Source organism: Diceros bicornis, chromosome 4 (genome assembly GCF_020826845.1).
Source record: "Diceros bicornis minor isolate mBicDic1 chromosome 4, mDicBic1.mat.cur, whole genome shotgun sequence".
Lineage (NCBI taxonomy): Eukaryota > Metazoa > Chordata > Mammalia > Perissodactyla > Rhinocerotidae > Diceros > Diceros bicornis.
In genome coordinates, this window is record NC_080743.1 from 13887553 (window position 1) to 13912782 (window position 25230).

The window sequence follows — 25230 nt, forward strand, 5'->3', positions numbered from 1 at the left end:
TTTCTCTATATGCAAAGGTATGTATGAAGTTGTAATCGTGGTGTATATAAAAATTTATGTATATTTTTTACATTGCTAACCATTTATCATTACACTATTTATTCTAGGATATTTTCTTTCCCTTTGTTTCAGGAAGCCCATTTCATGTATATATATATGTATTTTTCATTAGCTCTATTTTTGTCCTCATCATTTTGGTTCATTGATCAACATTTATATTTTTTTGTAAATACTATTTTTTAAATTATTATTCTATGTGGGATTAGACTTGCTTCCTCTTTGCTCACCTTTTTTTCCCAGACTTAATAAATTCACCTCTATATCATTTTGTTGAACAAAGTGAAAAGTCTTGATTGTATCAGACAACTATTTGCATAACAGTGCTGTGTAACAAATCTCCCCAAAACTCAGTGGCTTAAACAACTATCGTTTATTCTTGCTCACTCGTCAATGAGTAAGCTTGGACACAGCCCATTTAGTGGGCTCAACTGAGCTTAGCTCCAAAGCTGCAGGTTGGGTCCAGGTCTGCTTCTCCTGTCTTTCTCCACTGATGACCACTGGGCCACCTGGGGTATATTTTCTCATGGTGAAGGCAAAAGCATAAGAGATTAAACACAACTTTGAAAGTACATTGCCAGCTTCTGCTGGCTACACATCTGCTAGCATCCCACTGACCAAAAGCAAGTCACAAAGCCACGCCCCAAAAAAAAGGGACAGGGAAGTACACTTCATCCACCATGCGGCCAAGGCAGGTTCCCTGGCCAAGTCCACCATCAATGGAGTGGGACCTGTACTCCTCCTATGGGAGTGAGTGTGGAGAGCGTGAATATTTGCCAAAAATAATTTCATCTACCAATACTAGTGAAATGTTTATTGGAATTGCATTATATGTTAACTTGATGAAAACAGACACTTTTATAAGAATTCTTCTTTCTATTAAGAATATATTATCTATACAAATAATTCTTAAGTAATTTGCTGAAAAAGAGCATGTGTATATAGTTTAAGCAGAATTCTTGTGGCATCTAATAGGAACTCAATAAACGTTTGCCAAACTATTATTCATGGATATTTTTTATTTTTCCTGTCTTGAGCTCAAGCTTTTAAAATTATATTTATAGCTGTTGATTTGGGGTATGCAAAAATGCTATTAATTTTACATATTTGTCTTTGTTTGCTATACTGAACTCTTTTATGAGTTGAGTTAAGTTTTAGAAGTTTCCTTTGGCTTTGTGTGCAATCAGTGTGCAACTCTCAGTGTTTTTAAATGATCTTTTTCTCACTTCTTTTCAATATTTATTGCATCCACTAGAGCTTATCAAACAATTGTAAACAACAGCTTCTAAAGAGATTTTTAAAAAAAGAGTGCTTCTATTGTTTGATCACTCAGTATAAAGTTGACCCAACTTGGTTTTCTTTACCATATTAAGGAAGAATACAATTGCTTTTAAAATTACTTTTCTAAAATCATATTTATATGTATTGAATTTTATCAAATGACTTTTGGGGCATCTATTGAAATGATTGTATGATTTTTCTCTTGAAACTTATCAAGATGATACTTTCTTGTTTTCAACCACCTTTGCCAATTAATTTCTTTTTTTCATGGTGTATTTATTAGTTAGGGTTCTCCATAGAAACAAACAGAACCAACGGGATGTGTGTATATATAGAGAGAGATTTCTTTTAAGGAATTGGCCTGTGTGATTGTGGAGGCCTGGTGAGTCCATACTATGATGGGGTAGGCCAGCATACTTGAGACTCAAAGAAGAGTTGCAGTTTGAGTCCAAAGGCAGTCTGCTGAATTTCTTTTTGCTCAGGGAGGGCAGTCTTTGTTCTATTAGGCCTATGCACTGGTTGGATAAGGCCAATCCACATTATGGAGGGTAATCTGCTTACTCAAAGTTCAATTTAAATGTTAATTGCATCCAAAAACAACTTCACAGACACATCCAGAATAATGTTTGACCAAATACCTGGGCATCATGGCCTGGACAAGTTGACACATAAAATTAACCATACCAGTGTATAATTCTTTTAATAATCATTGAATTTGAAAATTTCTCACACATACTCTATCGGTTATGTAAAATTATTCTCCCATATTGTAGATGAGGAAATTGAGGCTAGGACAGGTTATACAACTCACTCCAAGTCACGCTTGCTCAAATTAGCAGAGCTCAGTCTTGAATCCAGACTCTACAGCCCCAGGTTTTAGTCGTATGATCAAGGGCAGAAAAAGAGCATTCAATGTGCTGACACATTATTCTTCGTGTTGGCCCTGATGCCTTTGCTCAAGGTTCAAGGGCCTCTGTCTCTCGTGTGTGATTTAGTCTTGATTGCTTTTGTGGAGTTGGGGAACTTCATGGATGACAAGTATAAGGATTGAGACTTTTACTTTCTGGTATGAGCTGCTGTAAGTCGATTATCTTGTTGCAGCCCACATCTGGACCGAGGACAAAGTGAAGCTCCTTCCTGATTTTTTACTCTATTGTACTGGTAGGCATAACAACCGCAAATACACCATTCCTGCTATCTTGCTGATGAACTGACCTCATATTTCTCTCCTTACATTTTTCAAAAGAAACAGTGCTGTTTTATGAGTTACTTAAACCCTGTTTCAGAAGCGGTATGGTTGATAACTGTGTTTCATCCCTGGCTGCGCCGAGCCTTTTAACCCTGTGTTCTTGAAATAATAGGGGCTTGCAGACAGGATGTGCTCGGGACAGCCTTTCAGAGTGAGAATGTTGACCTTCCCAAATTAAAGAGCTAGTGAAATATGGTAATATATTCTCTTGATTTTAAATTAGGTGGAAATTGACATCGTTTGTCAGAAATCCACAGAGGATGAAAATGAGGCAAAGTTTTAGGTGTGGAGCTACGTGCCAAATAGCCCTGGTGTTTCTGTCTTGAATGTCTACTTCAGAGAAGCAGTTTGTCTTTGATATTTGTGAGAGCCACATGAGTGTGAACTGACTCCAATCGCCCTCATCATCTTCAGAACTTATTTATTTATTTAGTGCATGGGTCTGTGGTCAGTTTCTAAATTGCCTCTTGAAATCAACATCATTATATTTCTCCTTTCCCTTAAATAACCCCTTCTCAGTCTGTTGTTATGATGCCCACTTAGACATTGGGATTGGGGTCACCTCACATGAGGTCATTTATCTCTTCAGTGAGTGGGGCGCCTGTGTTAAAAATTCTTATGCTGACAAAAACACAGGAAACATGGCAACAGAAAAATATTCACCATCTGAGCCACCTTGACATTTTCTTCTAGTAGGAAGCTTTCTTTTTTCTTTTTTGCTTTTAACGTAGAAGAATGCATCTTAAATTCTGTAGGCTACGTAATCATGCCCATGAGCTTTCTCTTTTCAGTGCATCCTGCCCCCATAACTAGTTTTCTCTGTAAGTGAGGTTAAGTATGCAGAAAGCCAATTAGGAGGTTCCACTTAGGTTTCCTTCTCTTAACTCTTTCTCAAAGCTTATGTGGTATAACTGTTAGAAAAACATGTTAGAAGAACAAGAATATATTCTATATTGGCTCTTCGATTTTTCACCTTCATGCCTTAGTTCAAACTGGCAAGCTTCCCTCTACGTGTAGAAATCTACCCATTCCTCAAAGTCTGGTCCAAAGGCCATTTCCTCCATGTTGGTTTGCCTGATTCTCCTTAGAAGCCATAGCCCCTTCCTATGAACCGTTTTGGCCCTTTTTATGGTAACTAGTAATGATGAACACTTGTGTAATTCTTTATGCTTTACAAAATTTATAGACATATTATGTCATTTAATAAATAAATTGTGAACTTGATTATATCCTCCATTTTCAATTGAAAACATTAAACAAATAATTTGTTAAATGCCGCACAGCTGTCCTCTGTCTTCTGCCATCAAATCGCTTCCTTTGCCAGCTGTATTCTATTTGTCTCAAATCATCATCATCATCAGCTTGGCTAACTCTTATTGCCAGACATTCTTCTAAGTGGTTTATCTGCAACAGAAGTAATACCTAACACCTCTTTACCAGATACTCATTTAGTCTTCAAAGCAACCTTATGCAATAGGTACCATTATTATCCCACTATTTACAAATGAGTAATCCAAGGGACAGAGAAGTAACTTAGTCAAGGTCAGATAACTGCAGAAGCTCCTGAGAATGTCACAGTCTTTCCACAGGACAAATCTGGGGTCTAGTCACTGAAAACACTGCAAAAACTCACAATTACCAGAAGCCACTCGTCAGCCACCGTGGCTACAGGAAGATTGAGCCTCATCTCCATCTGCATTTCAAATCTTGCAGGAGTGCATTCCATTGGCAGAATCTAAATGGCATCCAGGACCCTAGTGGCAAGGAAGTCTGGGGAATGCAGTTGTTACTTTCCCAGCCCTTGCTTGGCAGGATGGGAGAAGAGCACAGAAGAAGGTAAAAATGGATACTGAAAACAAATAGATGATAATCTAGCATAGCTATGATGATGATGTGAGACTATTGGCCATTCCTTTTGAGTAAGACCATGTTAAGATGTTCATTGAATGTTCAGTCACTCAGATTTGCAATGGTTTCACCCAACCAATGTGGGGAGATGAATAACCATGTAGTTTGATGTCATAAAGAAAGGTTGCTTGTTAACGAGTAGTGGAAAAAGGACTGAGAAAGGAGTGGATGTTTTCTACAGCTTTTCTACTTTAATGGGAAATCAATCAGGTAAACAAATGCCCACAGGGCTACATCCAGATTTGTTCCTATTTGCAGTCACTTGGTGGATGTGCAACCATCCAAATGCTAAGTCATGATTGAATAGAACCTTTCCTGCTCAAAGACTACTTCGTTCTCATTAATTTTTGTCCATAACCATCATTTTCAAAGTGTTCTGCAACTTATCTATTTAAATACTGGATAGATTGCCATCAAGTCTTCATCTGACCAATCGCTCATTTCACCAGTCGCTTGCAGGTTCTCATTCTAGTAATGGTCCTAGCATGAAAATATCCCATCACTGTATTTTCCCCAGCACCTCCAACTGATTAGGGCAGAGTTTGCTCTCACGAGTATGTGTCTCAGGTGGGTTTTTGTTTGAAAAAGTGTCAAGACTCCTTTTATGGGGAATAAATGTAAATGTAGACATTTATTTACCAAAAAGAGTGGAAACTTAAGAATTACTAGCTAATAATCACCCTACTTGTCAGTGTATTGTGTCCTTACCGATTATTCCTCTCTTTTTGTGAAGAAACCTGCCTAGAATATCTCATGGATTTTGCTTCCTCAAGTGTGCTTTCATGAAGTTTCCTGGATGCTTGATTGGAACACAAGGGTTTCAGTTCATGGCATCCTGTTAATCAGCTCAGATTTGTTAAAGTCATTAGTGTTACAAATTTCCTTGTACTCACAGTTTTCCTTACCCAAGTTAATTCTTGGCAGTGCATTAGTGTGGGCAAGGTATCTTCCACCAACTCAGTGTTTTTAATGGAGCTTACCCGGGTTAATGCCACTGGAGACTCCCAAAGGGAAAACAAGGCATTTGATCCAGACATCTTGTGGGAGCCGAACCTGCTAAGATGCTCTTCTGGGAGTTTCATCACTAATCTGCCAGCAACTGGAGGCTGCGTCCTATTGACTCCTCTTCACTGAAGCCATGGGATGGGGTGCACTTTCTTTACCTAGTCATTTCCTTCTTCTTGTTTTCTAATTCATGAAAGGGACACGGAAACATTTGGAAAAGTTAGGGGTTGGCAAATCGTGAGGTTGATTTTCCTATGTTGGTCCCCATGGTGTTCAGGTGGAGATAAAGTTCTTAACTTCAGTAAGCTCTTAGTTGCCTTCTGCAGAACAGAATCGATACCACTTCCTTGGAAAGAAATAAGGCCATGATGAGTCAGGATTTCACCATGTGTAGGCCATTCTAAGTGTTTCAGGGTTAATTGCATTCCTTGAGGTAGTAAATAAGGTAGTTACAAGGTTAGAGCCTGTGTTGTGAATCAGTCCATGTGTAGTCCTTAAGACCCTTTGGTCTACAGACTCTGACATCTGCCCACCTCTTTCGGCTCATCTCTCGTTGCACCGCTTCCCCGTGGTGCTCAATGCTTTGGCCATTCTGCATCACTTTGAATTGCAAAATACACATTATATTTCACACTTCTCTGGATTTTCAAATGCCTGTCCCTCCCCTCATCTACCTGGTAATACTCACCTCCTAGGCTTTTTCTGATTACCTCCTTCTTCTTGGTGTGCTCGTGTTCCTAGGGTAGCCTCTACCTATTTCTACCAGAGCACTTATAGCCATTTATTGCCATTACTTGTGTGCAGAGCTGACTCCCTCTATGTAACTGTAAGCTCCTTAAAGGTAGGACCTCTTTACATCTCATGTTCCTTTCATTTCCTTCTTGCCAGTAGTGGTGCCTCCACTCAGATGGAAGCACATCCAGAAATATTTTAACGTGTGAATTGCAGGGTAGTATTTATTTCAATCCTAATGGAGAAACTGAGATCAATTTTGTCCAGAGATGTGGCTCTCGTCAGTTATATTATGTTCAATGGGTGCGAATGCTCAGCGGATTTGCATTTTATAAAATCACAAGAAGGAAGACCAGTGATTGGAAGGTATAAAGACAGATTTGAACTCAATATAAGTAATAATTTTCTGGACATTAAAACTGTTCAAAATTGGAATGTGCTCTCTTGTCACATAATGAAGTCTCAGTCACTGGAGGTATTTGTACCAAGACTCAGAGGGATGCTATCACATACAGGTTTCCTCCACTATCCAAAAGTAGGGCATTCCCATGATACCTTTCGTAAAATGAAATGGCGTAAAGCGAAGAAACAATTACCATTAATTTATATGGGAAAATTTTTTGAGCCCTCCCAGACCCAAAAAATAACCTACCAAATCGTGCCAAATAACACATAAACCTAAATTAACACTCACATACAGTAAAAGCAGGAATGACATGATAAAGGCACAGCCTGTATAAAGTAGAAATAACGTATGCACAGTGTAGTTTCACTTACCAGAATCGGGAAGACAGGAGCACACTGGAAGGCTGAGAGGTGGTGGTGGAGATGAAGGTGTGTTAGGCTGAGTCGTGGGAGGTTGGGGTGCTGGGAGGTACAGGAGACTGGGGTGTAGGAGAGAGAGGGGAGGGTCATCTATTAACATCTCATCGTCGTCTGAATCCATCAGGGCAGGCAGGTCACTAACGTCTACACCTTCTTCTGCGTCTGCCTGCCTGGATGTCGAAGGTCGAGGTTCCTCATCTGCGGTGGCTGCTGTGGAAGGCTTGAAATACGACAGAATGCTTGAGTGCTTGACCTCTTGAACAGCTTGCTGCAAAACAAACGCTGAAGGCTCTTTTTGCCCTTTTTTGTAAAAGTGAAAATCTTTTCGGATTTCTTTTGGTTAGCAAAAACAGGTACAAATAAAGGTCTTGTATAAAAAGAAGTAGCGTAAAATGAACTTTCGGATAGCGGGGGAAACCTGTATATACTTCTATTGGTTTGGAACAGGTGCTTGCCAAGATCCTGTCTAATCTTAAGATTCTATATTTATCTCTATAATTCAGTTCAAATATCATTAAGTTCTCATAATTGCCAATTATGGTTTTGATATCCATCAATTTATCTTAACCTTCATTTAAAAATTTTTTATTAATCAAAGTCAACGAGAACAATTATCTTCTGCCTCACTACCCAATGAATCTAGCCGTCCTTGTTTATCCATGTTTCTTTTCACTCCTCATCTATATATATCACAAAATTCCTGATTTTAAAGATATCTTTCAATTTAAGTCAATAAATACTTGAATGATGAGCCAGATGCAGTAGGATATAAAAAGAAGATATGATAATGATTATGGCAGCTAACATTTTTCTCAAGTTCTTACTGGCATTTTGCATATAGGAACACATTTGTTACTCACAGCAATGCTATATGATAAGTACTATTTTCCATTTTGTAGATGAGAATACTGGAGGCACAGAGAGGTTAATTAATTTGCCCAAGGTCATAGAGCTACTAGGTGGAAGAACCCAAGCAATCTGATCTAAAATCTGAAACTGTAACCGTTAAGCATTACTGACTCTTGATGAATAAATTTAACAAGATACTATCTCTTATCTTCAAAGATGATTTCACCTGGGAGAATTAACATGTGTTTATTATACACTGGACAAGGCAGCCCTTGCTTTTACTTCTGCTAAAGATTTCTTCTTTCATGCTTCTCTTTCTTTTATTGCTTTATAGTGTTCTGGCATTGGCAAACCAAATCCATGCTTATCTAATCTAAACCATTTATGATTTTCTAAACTTGCTATCTAACTATATCTCTTTAGTTTGAACTCATAGAGATGTGATTCTATTTCCACAGTTATGTTAATTATCCTCCCCAGAGACATCTTCATTTACATTTTGCTTTTGTGGGAACCACAATAGTGTGCAATAATCCAATGACAAATTGACTTCTTCTATAAGCGCACCTAAATCCCTGGAAAGTATAATTTAGAGAAGAGATTTTCAAATTTTAACATGCATCAGATTCACCTGAAGGATTAGGTAAAACTCCAATTGCTGTGCCCCAGCCCAGGGTTTCAGATTCTGTAGCTCTGAGGTCAGTTTCAAGAGTTTGCATTTGTAATGTGTTCTCAGATAATGCTGATGCTTCTGGTCCTGGGACCATGCTTTGAGTGGCTAGGCTTTTTAGAGGTCAGGCTGGGTCATAGATATCACAGGTTTTTTAAGAAAGCTTCACAGGTCATTGTAATGCACACCCAGGAGTTACACATATTCATAGTATTACTTCAACTCTTTCAAAATGCTTGAGTTGATACCATTCAATCCTCTACTGACTTTGTTAGTTTGGTTCAGAACACTGTACATTTTTCACTATTTGATAAAATGTCTGCACCTGCTTGCTTCAAAAGATCATTGAGAATAGAACTCTGCCTGATGTCTACCTCAATAAAGACCAAGCTAGAAATTAATTGAGGCTTTTAATACCTCTTTTTCCAATTCATGCTTTCCAGTTACCACATGGCACAGCATAGTAGATGCTCAAGGAATGTTTGTTAGATGAATGAATATCTCTTACAATAAAAGCTGTATTCCACCAGGCTAGATTGACTGACCACATATCTCTAAGCATGCTGGAATAAGATTAACTTATTTCTGATAAAAATTATTAATTTTATTGATCCAAAAGAGCCATGTAAAATTGTTTTTCTCTTCTTACTTGATGTTTTCAATTTTTCCAGTATGGGCTTAGCCAGCAGTGCCACAGCTGAATGGCCTGCGTGGATTTTAATAAGGGCTCCTGTTTCGGGGAAGGATAATAAGCAAGTCTGGAGGGCAGGGTCACACTCTCAAAGCCGGCCTGACATGAGGCGGAGATTAAAATGCTAGGGCAGGCTGAGAAAGCTGGGAGGAAGATGCAATTTCTCACTGTGGATTTCCTCAGAGGGCCATTAGCTTACCACGAAGAACACAGGGTAGATTGCATTTGCAGGAAGGAAGCTAGGTAGAGCTCAGTTATCTGAAACTTTTTGGCATCATTTCAATTATTTGTTGGAATAATAGAACTTTGATCTAAAACATGTTTCTTAGTATTGTATTTCCTAGCATGGCAAGGCACAGAATATTTCCTGTTTTTCCCTAATGATTGTCATGGAACGCCCTTAAACTTACAGTATAAATGAATCCCAAGACAGTAGTATAGAGATCTCAGTTCCAAACAGTAGTGAATCTTTGTGGGATAAACAAGGCTCTCGTATCCCAATGGCCATCAGTGATGGAATCTCAGCACACTGGGCAGGTTATTACCACAGTTGTATTCTTGTTTGTTCTCCATTGGAAATTCATGGGGTAATCATTGTGATATTAACCCCATTATATAGGTGAGGAAACTAAGTCACTACATGTTTAAGTGATTTGCCCTAAATAAAGCAGCTGTGAGTGGTAAGGGCTGTGACGACGTCTCAGGCTTTCTCATCCTGTCTCAATGCCCGATTCACGACACTGCACTGCCCAGCACCTCTGTGAAGAGAGGCTCCTTTTATTCCCATGTGTCTGATGAGAAAAATATGAGGCAGAGGAAAGGTAAGTGACTTGGTCAAGGTCAAAGAGTGAGGCTGATTCAGTGATGTAGGCAAGGGCGAGAGCTGATTTGGGAACCACATCTCCTAAATCTAGGCAGAAATCCACCCCACCCTGCCAATACCAAAGGGATTTCTTAGTTATGCCCCCGCCCCGTTTGGTCTGGTCTGCTGTGTGTTTGTGAACAGCAGCTGCGTTAGCAAGCAGCCAGGGCTTCCTGCAGATGAGTTAATGCGCCGCCAGAGTGGAGACTGGCAGGGCTCACTTCACAGGCCAAAGAGGATGTCTGTATTTGCCTCTCAGCCCCAATTATTCAAATCTCCCTGCAGCTGGAGGAATGATGGGTCCCACGCGGAGGGCAGCCTCTGGTCTCCTGACTCCTTTCACCCAGATCTGTTCCCTCCTGTTGCTTAAGCAGAGGCCAGGCTGAACCCCGTTGGATGCAGAACGCTGTCATTCCCACAGTCCCCAAGCACCCTCTGGCTGCTGTGTCAGCAGCTGGATGCTCGCCCAGGCTCTGCAGGACTCTAGAGTGTGGAGCCTGCTGGCCGGGAGGCAAGAGGGCTGCCAGATGTGCATGCGAACAAATGGCAGGAGCTACTGTGCAATTATACTGGTACAGAAATAAGTCAGGAAATTATCTCTCCCACTAGGTTTGGAATCCAGAGTAACTGAGGCAGCAAACAAACTTCTCTTTGTGTTTGAGTTGGAACTAGTGTGCCAGTGGCTTCTGCTCAGGGATGCTTTCTGCTTGGAATGAGGTCTTTTCAAGCTGTCTCGAGGGTGAGGGGTTTAAAAGCAGGTCGTCTGGACTTGACACCTAAAGTATGGTCTGTAGACCACCGTCATTTGGGTGCTGGTGAGAAATGTGGAATCCCAGGGCCCAGCCCAGACTACTGAATCCAAATCTGCATTGTAACAAGATTTCCAGAGGTTTGCTTGCATGTTTGAGCAGCCTGACCTAAACAACACTCATGAGCCTGGGGAGAATCTTAGGGGCTTTGAGACACTTGGGGGCTGTGACACTTCTATGTACTTTCATAGCATAACTTGGTCACACAGCATGGGGATCTCCTCCAGTACTGGGGGTGGGGTGATATTAACCCTCCTGTTGTTTCTGGCCCGGAGTGACATTTCCAAAGGGCTGTGTAAAGTGGCCCATGTCCAGACAAGGTATTGGAGTTGCACGAGTACCACAAGGCTTTCTCCCGGCTGTCCTTGAGCCACGAGGCCCTCCATGGACCAGTCTCTGACCACACTGCACCTTATAGTCAGAAAAGCTCACAGCTGTCCTGCACGAGGGAGCCACACAGCCCGCGGAGGAGCAGGGCGCTGAAAATGATGCTGTGGCTATTAACATTTTTATGGGCGGACTGCTTTGCAAAGCAGAGGGAAAGTGTTACTCTTCCAGGATTAATACATTTAACAAAAAATCTGCCAGGAGAGAAGGCTTTTGCTGATAAATATAATTCTGCTATTGATTTATCTAGTAATGGCGACTTGAAATTACAGGAATCAATGTGTATGTGAAAGCCATTGTCATTTGGTTAATTGTGTTTTGCCAGCAGTATGGGGAAGCACTTTATGTTTGGTGCAGCCAAATGGATTTCAGCCAGAATCCTGTATTGTAAGTGATGGACCTAATGTAGATAAAGACAAAGACACCTAAAATTCCAGATTCCTGGACGCGTGGTATATCCGGAGGCTTGACTTCCCCACCCTCCTGCACTGGGGGTGGCATTTAGGTCTGTTTCCTCGAGAGCAGTGGTTCTTAACTGGGGTGATTTTGTACCCCTTCCCCTACCCCATGGGACGTTTATGAATATCTACAGATATTTTAGTCGTCATAACTGGGAGGGAGGTGGTGTGGTTGGAGGCCAGGGATGATGCTGATGCTAAATATCCTACAATGCACAGGACAGTCCTCTCTCCTGCTCCAAACAAACAATTATCTGGCCTAAAGTTCAATAGTGCTGAGGTTCGGAAACTCTACTCTAGAGCATGCCTGCCTGTGATTCTGACTCAAAGAATTGGCACCAAGTCCGTATCCTGTTTGTCAACAGATAAAGAAATTAGGTCTATGGGCACGACAGTCATCTAGGATTATCTGCCAGGATGTCCACCTAGGATGGAATCAAGACGAGCAGATAGTAGAGGAGGATAGAATGGTTCCCAGGCCACTGCCGCCTCTCTGCCTTGGTAGTGATGTTGTTATCAGGATCATTCTCAGCTTTCTTTTTCCGTCTTTCTGATGAGTCAGCCATTGGTTTGGAAGGCCTCACCTGCACTGTAGTCTCAGTTCTGCTATCTAATAGCTGAGTGACCTTGAGGGTGGTAGGCAGAATAATGGCCCCAAAGACATCCCTGTCCTAATTCCCAGAACTTGTGAATATGTTACCTGATTCCTGCTGCTAGTTTTGGAGATGGAATGAAGTTGGAAGAAGGGACCATGAGACAAGGAATGTGGGCCACTTCCAGAAACTGAAAAAGGCAAGGAAACGATTCTTCCCCAGAGCCTCCAGAAGGAGCACAGCCCTGCGCATACTTTGATTTTAGCCCAGTAAGGCCCATTTTGGACTTCTAACTTCCATAACTGCAAGATAATGAATTTGTGTTGTTTTAAGCCACTAAGTTGGTGATAATTTGTTACAGCAGCAATAGGAAACTAATGCACTGAGTCAGACATGTTCTCTATTGATGTCACACTCTAACACAGGGCTCGAAACACTGGAAAATGAGCCTCGATCATTCATTCATTCTTTCATTCATTCAACAATTACTTATTGATTGCCTATTATGTGTCAGGCACTATTCTAAGCTCTTGGGATGGAGCAGTGAACAACACTGCTCTAATCTAGTGAGACAACAACAAAAAAATATGTAACTATGTAAGTGATATATAAGTGATAAGTGCTATGAAGGAAAATTGAAGCAGATAATGGAGCTGGAGTCCAGGACTATTCCTCAGGGGGCGTTCAGGGAAGGATTCTGTGATAAGATGACATTCAGCGGAAACCTCAAGGAAGTGAGGGAGAGCGCCATGCAGACAGCTGAAGGAAGAGTGTTCTTGGCAGAGGAAACGGCAAGAACACGTGCCCTGAACTAGGAGCTTGCTTGAGGGATTCAAAGTGCGGGGAGGGGGCCAACGTGGTAACGATAATAATTACCTCACAAGGCTGTTGTGAGAATTCTGGGCAACATACATGAAACCCTTTGGTGAAGTGCAAAGCACTTTGCAAATATTAGTTTTTATCATTGCCATGGTCCCTCAGAGTGCATTTGTGGGGCTGCCAAGTGACCCAGAGGGTGACCTTCATTTTTTTGTCTGTACAGAAGTGAAGAGAAAACAGCTGTTGGCCCAAAGATCTGGAAATTGTGCACAGAGGCCCAGAAATAGGAGTATTTTCCCAACATGGAGCTGATGGTGATACTAGTGTGCCCTTCAGGTTGGCAAGCCTTAGGGGGGGAACGAGGACAGAGTAGGATGGATGGGAGGTCGTGTCATGATGGCCAATCTCACTTCTTATACCTCTGTGGTCCGGGAGGGTGCTTCCCACAAGCCACTTGGGCCTTAGAGAGTCAACTTGTCTGTCACGAAGGTGCACAGCCATCCTGGGTGAGAAATCATGTAGGAACTAAAAGACCTTGGTCCCTGCCTGGCCAGGGACCAGGGAGAAGGACTTAGGATGGCCTCTGACAGCCCAGCCTTGCGGGCAAGTAATCCCCTTGGAAGAATCAAGTTTTGCCAAAGGATGAAATTGAAATATTTGAAATATAATCTAACACTTCTTTTTCCTGCCGGTGGTAAAATGGTCTAGTTTTTATAAAAGGCTGAGAAAATTAAAATGCTGAAATGCTGCACATGGCTTTGTGTTTGGAGTAAGATTTTCCTCAGCAGCTGTGGGAGAGTGGTTGGGGGGTGAAGATTGGAGGAGGCTCAGGGTGTGAGGCGCCCAGAAGGCTCTCCGAATCTAGAGCTGGCCTGTGGGCCTACCCGTTACCGTCTTATGTTTAAGGGGCTTTTTCAGTGCATTTTGTGTCTCTAATCTTGTAATGACCAAGGCAAGGTCATAGATGACGTGTGTGTATTTCATCCTTCTTTATGCTGAATAATCCACTTGTAGCTAAAAGGCATTTTAGTCATTAATTTGATTATCCTGTTAGATTCCTAAATGAGTTTCCCTAAGCTGTCTTTCTCCGCTTCTTGATAGATAAATGAAATATCTTCAGAACTGAAAGATTAATGTGTGTGCTTTATCATCTGAGCGGGGAAGCTTTCTCTTTTTAGACACCTAGTAACAAAAGTAAAATGGACATCTTCAGCCCTGCCTCTCTTTTAGAGAAAGAACCTCTTTTATAAAACCTGTACTTTGATCAGTTTGTTCTGCAGTCTGGAGGGAGAAAGGAAAATAAAAAGAGGGTGAGATCAGTGTGTGCTCTGAGTTCCGTGGGAGCTGAGTCTGTATCCTCGAAAGCTTGGGAAAGGAGTCCAAACCAGACAGAAACCGGGCGTGCAGCCAGGAGGAACAGCTAGAAGAGCTCGGAGGAACCATGGCCTGTCAGCTGTGGTAGGCAGGCAGCTTCCCCTGTCCTCAAGGTCAGAACAAATTCCTATCTTACTTCTCCTTTCTTTTCCTCAACATGTAAAGCAGAACCCTACAGAGTCCAGAGGAGAAGTGAGGACCAAACACGTCCTTCTAGCTTTGAAGTGCTGGGATATTCTTTGCCTTTTATTCTCTTGAAGCCTTGATAGCACGTTAAGGCTGTGGAGTAGCAGGATTCTCTTGCATTATGGGATAAATGTACTGGTGAAAAGTAATTGTAAGGCAGGTTTTTATGGAGGAATTAAGACAACCTATGAGAATTGCTTCAAGTAGCATATTCATTCATTTGTTCATCAAAGAGTTGTGGTGTCTCCTGGATGTCATGCTCTGAGCTAAGCATTGGACACAGGGCAGGGGTGGGACAAGACCTTATCCGGGGCCTCCTGGAACTCCTAATATAAGTGGTGGGGGAGACACACATGCAAACAAACAAATATGCAATTAAATCACAAATTGTCGAAAGTGTTATGAAAGAAAGAAACAGACATGATATTATGCTGGAGAGTTATGACTGGCAGGTAAAGGATGAGGGAACGAACTTTGAGGAGCCAGGGTTGGCCTTCCTGAGAGTTCATCTGCGCCCTGAAGCATGAGAAGGAGCCAGGGATATTGTTAGAGGGCAGGAATGGACACAACGTTCACTCTAGCTACTCTGGGAAGATGGGAAAGCCTGTGTTAACAAAAGAGCATTTTGATTTACAGAGTCACATGGTCTAAGAGGAGTCTGTCACCTTCTGCTTCTAAGGAGACTCCCCTTGGTCCCCCACTTCCCAGACACCCCCACCTTCTGCATTTCATATTCCCTTTCCCAGCATTATTTTTTCTCCCTAGCTATTACTAATATCTGACATATTTTCTAATTTGCTTATTGATCTTGTTTGTTGTCTGTCTCCCCTGCTAGAGTGTGAGCTCCATGAGGACCTGCATTTTGTGCATTTTGTTCTCAATGGCTGTGTCTCCAATGCCTAGAAGAAAACTAGGTTTCAGTGAATACCATTTCCACTACACTAAGCTGTTTCTTTTTGCCCCTGGAGAGGAGTATGGCATAGAAGAAAGATCAAGATTTTGAAAACTGCCAGATCTGCAATAATATGCTATACTTTACAAGGTTGTTGTGAGATTTAAATGAGAAAATGTACATAAAAAATGAGTTCCACGCTGGTGTATGAGGGCTGAGTAAGTATTGTTCTCTTGTGGCTCCCATCTCTCTTTTTCTGAGTGCACTCAGTGAGGGTGAGAGCTATAAACATTGTGAAGTAGAAGGTAATACCTAGTATTTCTCCATTCCCTTGTTGGGGTCGCCCTCGTCTCTTTTAGCACCTTCCTCCAGCCCTCCTCTGTCACACACTACACTCAGGTCTTCATCGTGCCGCATCCAGTCCTACCTGTCTGTCGTACTAGGCCCTCAGGATCCTTGGCTCTGGTTTACATGGGAACAGCTGAATAATCACAACCAATTCCTACTGACCCCCTAGCCAACTGCCGCTGTGCCAGGAGCAGGCCAGCCCTCCTTACCCTGTCTGGGTAAGAGTGGGCGGGGCAAGCCCACGCCATCACCCTGCTTGTGCACTCAGCCTCCCTCTCCCGGGAGTGATGAGGAGACACTGCCACTGCTGGGCTCTTGATCCATCCCATTTTCACGTTTGCTGACTAACCTCAAGAAAAGTGTTCTTGAATCTCTTTTCCTCAGAGTAAGAGTAGGAAAATGAAATAGTACAGAAAAAAGGAGAAAGCCAGGCTAGAGAGCAGGGGCATAGAGAGAGGACAGAGTGTAGAGAGGAAAGGGTGAGAGAGGAGAAGAAAGGAGATAAGAGAGTGAATGACAGAACAAAGGAGAGTAGAGGCTGTGGGGAAACAAGCCTGTTAGATGTTGGTGTAACTTACACCCACAGAGAAGACATTAACAGCAAGGTCCATGAAAATTCTCGCAGGGTAGCATCTCTACCTTGGAATACTATTTCTTTTTCTTTCTTTTTTTTTTTTTTTGTGAGGAAGATCAGCCCTGAGCTAACATCCATGCTAATCCTCCTCTTTTTGCTGAGGAAGACCGGCTCTGAGCTAACATCTATTGCCAATCCTCCTCCCTTTTTTTTAGCCCCAAAGCCCCAGTAGGTAGTTGTATGTCATAGTTGCACATCCTTCTAGTTGCTGTATGTGGGACGCAGCCTCAGCATGGCCAGAGAAGCGGTGCGTCAGTGCGTGCCCGGGATCCGAACCCAGGCCGCCAGTAGTGGAGCGTGCGCACTTAACTTCTAAGCCACGAGGCTGGCCCTGGAATACTATTTCTAATGATAAAAATAATGACAGTAACATTTATTAAGCACAATGCTAAGAGTTTTACCTGCATTATCTCCTCTGCATGCTCCTTTCAGTTGAAGGCAAATCCTGTCATTCTGATGCTCAAAATTCTTCAATCATGTCCCATCTTACTCAGGGTAAAAGCCAGTATCCTGACGGGATCCACTCCCCACCCTCACCTTTCAGTAGGATTCACTTCCCACCCCCATCTCTGAAAGTATTTCCTCCCACCCTCTGCCTTGCTTCCTCCATTCCATCCACATTGGCCTCCTTGCTATTCTTGATCAAACTAATTGTCCTGCCCCAGGGCCTTTGCACTGGTTCTTATTTTGCCTAGAACAGTCTTCTCCCACATGTCCTCATGACTTTCTCCCTTGCTTCCTTTGGGGCTCTTCTTCCTTCTCTTCCTAAGTAAATTTCCCCCTGACAACCCCCTATAAGATGTCAACTCCCCACTGCCGTCACTTCCTCCTGCTACCCCTCCTCCTCACCTTGCTTTCATTTTCTCTATACTGCTTATCATCACCTGGCAGATAATATTATTTTGTGTCAGTTGTTTGTCTTTTGACTCTAAACTATGAGTACAGGGGCTATATCAGCTTTCTTCTTGATTCATAGTAGATTCATGAATACTCTGTCCTCACAATAGCCCTAGAAGGTGGATATGGCTTTTCATTCCCCATTGTACAGAAGAGAAAAATTAAGCTTACATCAGGCAATTAAATTTTCCAAGGTCATGGATAGGAGGTGGTAAAGCCAGGCTTCAAACAGAGATCCGCCGGGGTCTAGGGCCAATGCTCTTAACCACTGTGCTCGGTGGTTCCTAAGGAGCTTTCCACACTTAAGACACCTGTCCCAAGAGATAGGTTAGCATAGTACCTGGCTCATTGTAAGAGTTCAGTAAGCACTCAGGAAATTACTATTATCAAATCATTATGGAGTTTACTTACCATCTATATGCAGAGAAAGTTTTGGCTAAAATGTTATCTGCTCATACATTATTATTATTTGAAAAAGAGCACCTAAAATTTGGAAATAAGGCAAAAAGATGAGTGTATAATTGTTCACTGTCATACCAACACATTGTCTAACATGCCTTCCTAAGGGTTTTCTGACTTTGTCAGACAATATAATTTTGTTTGGCTTATTATTTACCATTGATTACAGTCCAGACTCTATAAAGTTGATGTTAATGTGTAGAAAACTGGTAAGATGCAAATCACTACTGTCCAATAAAGAAGCAAATAATTTCTAACGGTAGAGAAGGTAACCACAAATGTTCAGATTTTATTGTTCTCTAGACCATTAGGTAGTTCTGGATATATGTCTTAGAAATGTTATCCCAGCAGTCTTTTTCCTATCCATCCCTCCATCCATCTACCTGCATACCTACCTACCTGTCAGTTTCTTGTATTCTCTTTTCAATCAGTTTTATTGTCTTACTGGTTCCTTCATTAATGATTTTAATATATCTTTGACACATGCCCCTTATGTATTTGTATGAGAATAATTATGTTTTTAGCTTTGTCATGTGTATTGGAATAGAGTAGAATAGAATGGAATGATAATATAATATAATATGGTCTCCTAGCAAGGAATTGTTAGTATCTAAGCTATTTAAATCCTGGTGAACCCTAACAACTGTCTAGTTCCTATGCTGCTACCCTTGATGAAATTGACTACTTATAATAGGGTTTACTCGTACTTTTGCTCACTAGATATGAGAAGGGTATATCATAGTGGTTAGAAACCAGGGATCTGCAGTCCGACTGCCTGGGTTCAAGCTCTTGCTCTGCCGCTTATTAGCTCTGTGATTGTGATGGTTAATTTTATGTGTCAACTTGACTGGGCCATGGGATTCCCAGAGATTTGGTTAAATGTTATTTCTGGGTGTGTCTGTAGGGTGTTTCTGGATGAGATTAACATTTGAATCAGTAGACTGAGTGAAGCAGATTGCCCTCCCCAGTGTTGGTGGACCTCATCCAATCTGTTGAAGGCCCAAATAGAAAAAAAGGCTGAGTAAGAAAATTCTTTCTCTCTACCTGACTGTCTTCAGGCTGGAACGTTGGTCTTCTTCTGCTTTTGGACTTGGGCTCGGACTGGAACTTATATCATCAGCTCCCTTGGTTCTCAGGCTCTCAGCCTCAGACTGGAACTATACCATCTGGATCAGCTCGTCCTGTCTGTCTGTCTATCTATCTATCTATCTATCTATCTATCTATCTATCTATCTATCTACCTACCTACCTACCTACCTACCTACCTATCTATCTACCTGCCTATCTATCTACCCATCCGTCTTATTGGTTCTGTTTCTCTGGAAAACCCAGAGTAACACAGTGATCTTGGGCAAGTTGCTTAACCATGCCAACAAAATAGGGCCTTATTAGTACATCTTATCTCAGAAGGTGTTTTTATCAGTAAATGGAGTAATGTATATAAGGTGCTTAGCATGGTGTCTGGTACGTGGTGTTTAACAAATATTAGTTATTATAACTTGTGCTTGATTTTCATTTTAGGAACTTAATAAAGAAAAAGGGAACTTGACAAATTTACCAACAATGTTTAATTTTAATACTCTCTCTGCAAACTGTGGCAGTAACTGTATAATTAGACAACTTTCTTCCTGTTTTTCTTAGAAGCGTACCAACTAGAAGCTCTGAAAACAAGTATTTACGATGAAGGATATTTGATTCTTAAAGAGCCCTATGAATTAAAATAGCCCATGCTGAATGCATGTGAAAAATAGCATCTGTTGTTATTTTCTAACTTTCGAAACTCTGTTATAGACAGAGACAACTTATTATTTATCACTGATGGTCTAGTCTGTAGTTTTATTATCTTGTGTACTTTCTGACTCTACTGATTTACCCTGAAAGTCTAATTTATTGTGAGAGACCACCTGTGACTTTTGTACATTTCAGAATGTGGAAGCCTATTTCCCAGCAACTTGTATTCTGATTTCCTTTGCACATGAGAGTTGATGTGGAAAAGGCAGCTGAGCAGAGGTTGGCAACCTTTCAGAAGTACTATGCCAAGTCTCCATTTATTCACTCTAATTTATGGTTTTCTGTGCCAGGAAGAACCTTCTCTCCTCCAAACCACTGGAGACTGAGAGCTTCCAAGACAGAGTGAGGCTGCAGAAATTGAAATGATTATTGTATGATAGATTTTCCAATTTTTTTTTCTTTCCCAAAAAACAAAACTGAAAAAGCTGATGCCAATTTTCTGTAATCCAGGCAGAGTGATCATATATGTGATGAGGTGGCTGGTGGACAAGATAGGAGTTCTGAAATTTTTTGAAGCTTCTCATGCAGCATTTGTTCATTTATACAAGCTCAACTGTAGACATGGGCTGTGCATTCATTTAGTAATCCACTCACTAAATCAATATTGAGCCCCTAACTTTACATATATGATACTTAATTTTTTCGAAGAATAAGTAAGAAAATGTGTTTAAAGCACTTAACACAGTGCCTGGCTCAGGGTAGGTATTCAGTAACGAAAGCTATTAGTTTTAATCTTCTCCTTAAAATTTTTACAAAAGTAATAAATGTGCATAGTAAAGAACCTGACAGTGCAGAAAAGTTAAAATAAAAAGCAGCAATTCCCCATGCTGCTTCTGTTCTTTTCCAGCCTGTTCTCCAGAGCCTTAATTTTTTAAAAGATTCAGTTCTTTCAATAGTTTCTTATATAGCTTTAAATAATCCGGGTGCCAGTGGTGATGCATCCTCCACTGCGCTCTTGTAGGAAGTTCCCTGCTGGGTCAGTATAGATTCACCTTGGCCCCGGGCAAGGTTTCCTCTTACCCTTTTTCAGGTGGGGGTCTTACAAGTGTCCATGATTATTGAACACCTGACCCGCTGTCCAGGGGGATGAATTGGGGTGGAGGAGTCCACAGTGGAGGACAGCTCATCTTCCCAGTCCCTTCTGCACTGCTTTCCAGACCTCTGTGCAAGCTGGTTCCCTCTCTGTCCCTCCAGGACGTGTTCCTTTCCTTTCACTGTGTGGCCCCTTCCTTCTCTCACACTTATCTCCACGTCCAGTCTTATTCATCCTCTCCAAGAAGAAAAGCCCTCTGAGCCTGGCTCTGTGAATCTTTGTTTTCCCCTGTGGTATGGACCAGGGGTAGGTGTGGAAGGAGGAAAATAGCTTTTGGAGTACAAATGAGACAAAAGATCTGGAGGGAAATGCTCAGAGAACATCTAGATTAATATTTTGAGATAGAACCATCCTGCCTTATTTTATGGTTCCTTGATTTATCAACCTTAGACATTATTTATTGACTCCCCTCCATAAAGAAGGAGGACTGAACTCATCCTTACTTCCTACCTTTTTTTCCCTTCCCTTCCCAAAGTTTGATGGTTATGTTAGTATTTTGCTTCAAGGTTAGTTTTCTTTTTAATTTAAATACTAACCTTAGACTTCTATTTTTTGTTCCGTCATCTTTTGGCAGCCTTTCTTGTCTGTCCACTGAGATGAGCATGTTAGTTCCCTGCTCTTCTCTCCCCTTTTACATTGTCAAGGCAGCTAATGTTCTGTTCTATAACCATATTTGAAGTTTCAAAGTTTTATATATAGCTTACTTATAAAAGTTGAAAACCAATAAACAGGATTTATATATTATAATGTAGATTAGCAACATTTGAAAATGGACTGTATATTAGAGAATATTATTGTTTCACTATTAAAATTCCTCACTTTGGTAAATATATTTTGCTTACATAAGAGACCATCAGTATATTTACAATATATATGCTGAAGAGTCATGAGGTCTACAATGTATTTTCAAATAATTTAGCAAAAATATATATATAGAAATATACAAAGATCGATAGATGACAGATGGATAGAGATAAATTAATTGTGGCAAGATATTAAAAACTAGTGATTCTAGGTGCATAAGATATGCATGTTCATTTTTTTATTCATGTAACTTTTCTGTTGGTTTAAATTTTTTCAAAATAAAAATCTGAAGGAAAAATCTAGTCCATTTCAAAGTCCAGAAATTTGAATATATTTAAAATAGATGAATGAACTGAATGCTTACATCTCTGTCACAAGATTTATCAAGTACTGAATTCAAAAGGGGTATTTAAGCTTCGATTTTTCAAGGTATAACTACTGAGAGTTAGTAAGGTTAAGAAAAAAACATGAAAATACCTTTTGAGTGACACATTTTAAAAACATTAGTTTGAATCAGATTTCTTCACCTCAAATGCAATTAATAGTCTAATAAAAGAATCGCCAATAAGATGGGTAAATGTGTGAATTATGTCTTAGATTTTTAAGCCAAGACAGGTTGAAAATAAACACGTTTTCCAGCTTCTTAGATAAGCTTTCTATTATACCAACTCTGTGACATGGATTAAAATTATGGTAATGGATTAAAAGTATTGTTTTATCTCATCTACAACATGAAATATGATTGTCATAAAGTCTTTTAGTACTTACACTAATATAAGGCTGACAGTTGTGAAGCAAACACTAGGTTGCTAGAGCTTTCCTAGGCATTATTATTCTGATATATGATGATACTATTTTAAACACCACATCTCAATTTTCTGACACATTTTTCACTTTTATAGTTCTAAAGATCTGCAGCATCACATTCTTCTCTACCTCCTTGCTCATGTGACTAAGAAGAGTGTTAAACTAAGTATGAAAGTTCAGAGTGTAACTTAGTGTTGAGAAGTCAGGCAGATTTTGTCCTGGATTGTGCATACTAATCAGCTTGTGATGATAGAGTAATTGGCTAGAATTTCTTTTGGATGTGTGTGTCTATATTTATACACAAGATTGGGCTGTAGTTTTCTTTTCTGTGTATTAACTGTCCAACTTTGGCATTAGGCTTATGCTAGCTTTATAAAATAAATTGGGTAACTTTTGTTCAGCTTGGGAACAGATTATGTAGCATATTGTTAGATGTTTTTTGAAGATTTCAAAGAATTTTTTTTCCAAAGAAATGTATAGCCTAAACTTTTTGGAAATATTTCAGTGATAACATTTTCAATTTCTTCTGCGATTACCTATACTGTTTTTAAGTCCTTCTTGAGTCCATTTGAAAAATTTATACATTCCCAGGAAATTCCCTTTTTATCTAGATTTTTAAGTTTCTTAGTATAAAGTGCATATAGTGTTCTATGATACTTTTTTCTTTCTTTTTTTTTTTTGTGAGGAAGATCAGCCCTGAGCTAACATCCATGCTAATCCTCCTCTTTTTGCTGAGGAAGACCAGCTCTGAGCTAACATCCATGCCAATCCTCCTCCTTTTTTCTCCCCAAAGCCCCAGTAGATAGTTGTATGTCATAGTTGCACATCCTTCTAGTTGTTATATGTGGGATGCTGCCTCAGCACGGCTGGAGAAGTGGTGCGTCGGTGCGCGCCTGGGATCCGAACCCTGGATGCCCGTAGCGGAGCGCGCACTTAACCGCTAAGCCACGGGGCCGGCCCTATGATACATTTTAAGTCCATTATATCTACATTTTCATATTATTTTGATAACTTCTAATTTGCTTTGTGTTTTCTCTTTTTTATCTCTCTTATATTTTCCACGTTTGCCCATTTTGTTCATTTTTCTGACAAACCATCTCTTAGATTTATGTATTTGTCCATTTTGTAATTCATTTATTACCTGTTTTATATTTATGCTTTCTTTTTTCAGAGTTGACTATGAGTAGAAGGATCACACATCCCATTTGCCTGGGACATTTTGCTGTGTGCCTACTGTCCCAATGCAAATTACCAATAACACCCTTTTTCCTCTCAAAAATATGTCAGTTGGATAATAAGTTAAATGGTCATTCTACAACTTCCCTTAAATGCGACTTTGACAGCAGCCCGTAGCTGTAGTGTGTGCATTCACGACCAGAATGATGTTGCATCCATAGTGGGATGAGAAGTGATTCTGTGAGGTTCGGGTGGGGCAGAAGTTCTTTGATACTATAATGATTTGTGGCCTTGCAAAGATAATATACAGTCTATCTGTGGTGTTAAAATTTCATGGGGGTGCGAGTGCAATTAGGAAAAAATTGTCTAAACAGGCTCCTTAGAGGGACAATACTGAAAATTAGGTTGAGAAACACTGTTGTCATGCTGTTTGAATACTGCCATTGATTATTTTATTTCCTTTTTTGACTTACTATTTGAAAGGAATTGTAATTTCTGTTTAAACAACAGGTTATTTTTTTCAACACTGAAATGCTCTTGTTGACATGACTCGGGACATCAGCATTGTCGACACAGTTGTCCTGTCCATGTCCTTGGCTGACTTCACCTCTCAACAACATCTGACCCAGTTCACTCCTTCCTTCTTTTAACAGTGTGAATGCTACCGGCCTTGCAGGGTTTCATTGAGCTGACAGGGAAGCCCTCAGAGCTGTGCCCGTCTCCTGGTTTTCCCTCCACCTCATTGGCTGTTTTCAGACTTGTTTGATCGCTTTTTCACCTCTGGCTGATTTCCAATTGCTGGCATGCTAAAACGCTTGAGCCTGGGTCCTCTTGTCTTCTCTGTCTGTGTTTTATTCCCAGGTGACCTTATCAAATTCCATTGCTGGCAATCCTCTTTATAACTTTACCCCTCCAGCCTACTGTGAGTTCCTAACTTGTATATCCCATTGCCTGCTTGACACTGCCATGTGGCTATAAAATATTTACCTCCATTATGTGCATGTTGAAAATACAGTTTTCTCTTCACACCTGTTCTTCTCCGTTCCTCCCCATCTCAGTAAGTGACACTGCCATCTTCTCAGTTTCTCAAGCCAAGAACCTAAGAGACACCCTAGAGATTTACCTGCCTACCTTCCTCCACATCCCATCCTTTGGCATGCCAGCCAGGTATAGCTCCAAACTTGTCCACTTCTCTTGATTTTCCCTGTTGCTCTCTAATCCAAGACACCATCGACTTCCCCCTAGACTGGTCTCCTGCTTCCACTCTCATCCCCCAGCCCCCATCCCCATCATCCATTCTCCAGAGCTGCCAAAGAGATCTTTTAAAAATATGGATCAGATTACGTGGCTCCTCTCCTTAAAATCTCTGTTGGCCTTTCATTGCAGACAGAATAAATGCCAAGCTCCTTATCATGGCCAATAAAGAACCCTGCCCACATCTCTCCTCCAGCTATACTGGCCTCCTTCTATTCCTAGAACATGCTGCACACGTTTCTGCCATGGGGTTGCTTGCTGTTTCCTCTGCCTGGACACTCTTTAGGCCGTGGTCTTCATATGGCTGACCATTCTTGTCT

The 25230-nt window shown here is 40.8% G+C and overlaps 1 protein-coding gene across 7 annotated transcripts in view; it reads left to right on the top strand.

Annotated features, from left to right (window-relative positions):
* The window catches only part of ST6GALNAC3 (ST6 N-acetylgalactosaminide alpha-2,6-sialyltransferase 3), a 501804-nt gene that overhangs the window by 231089 nt on the left and 245485 nt on the right, over positions 1–25230 (top strand). The gene's annotated exons all lie outside the window — the stretch shown is intronic.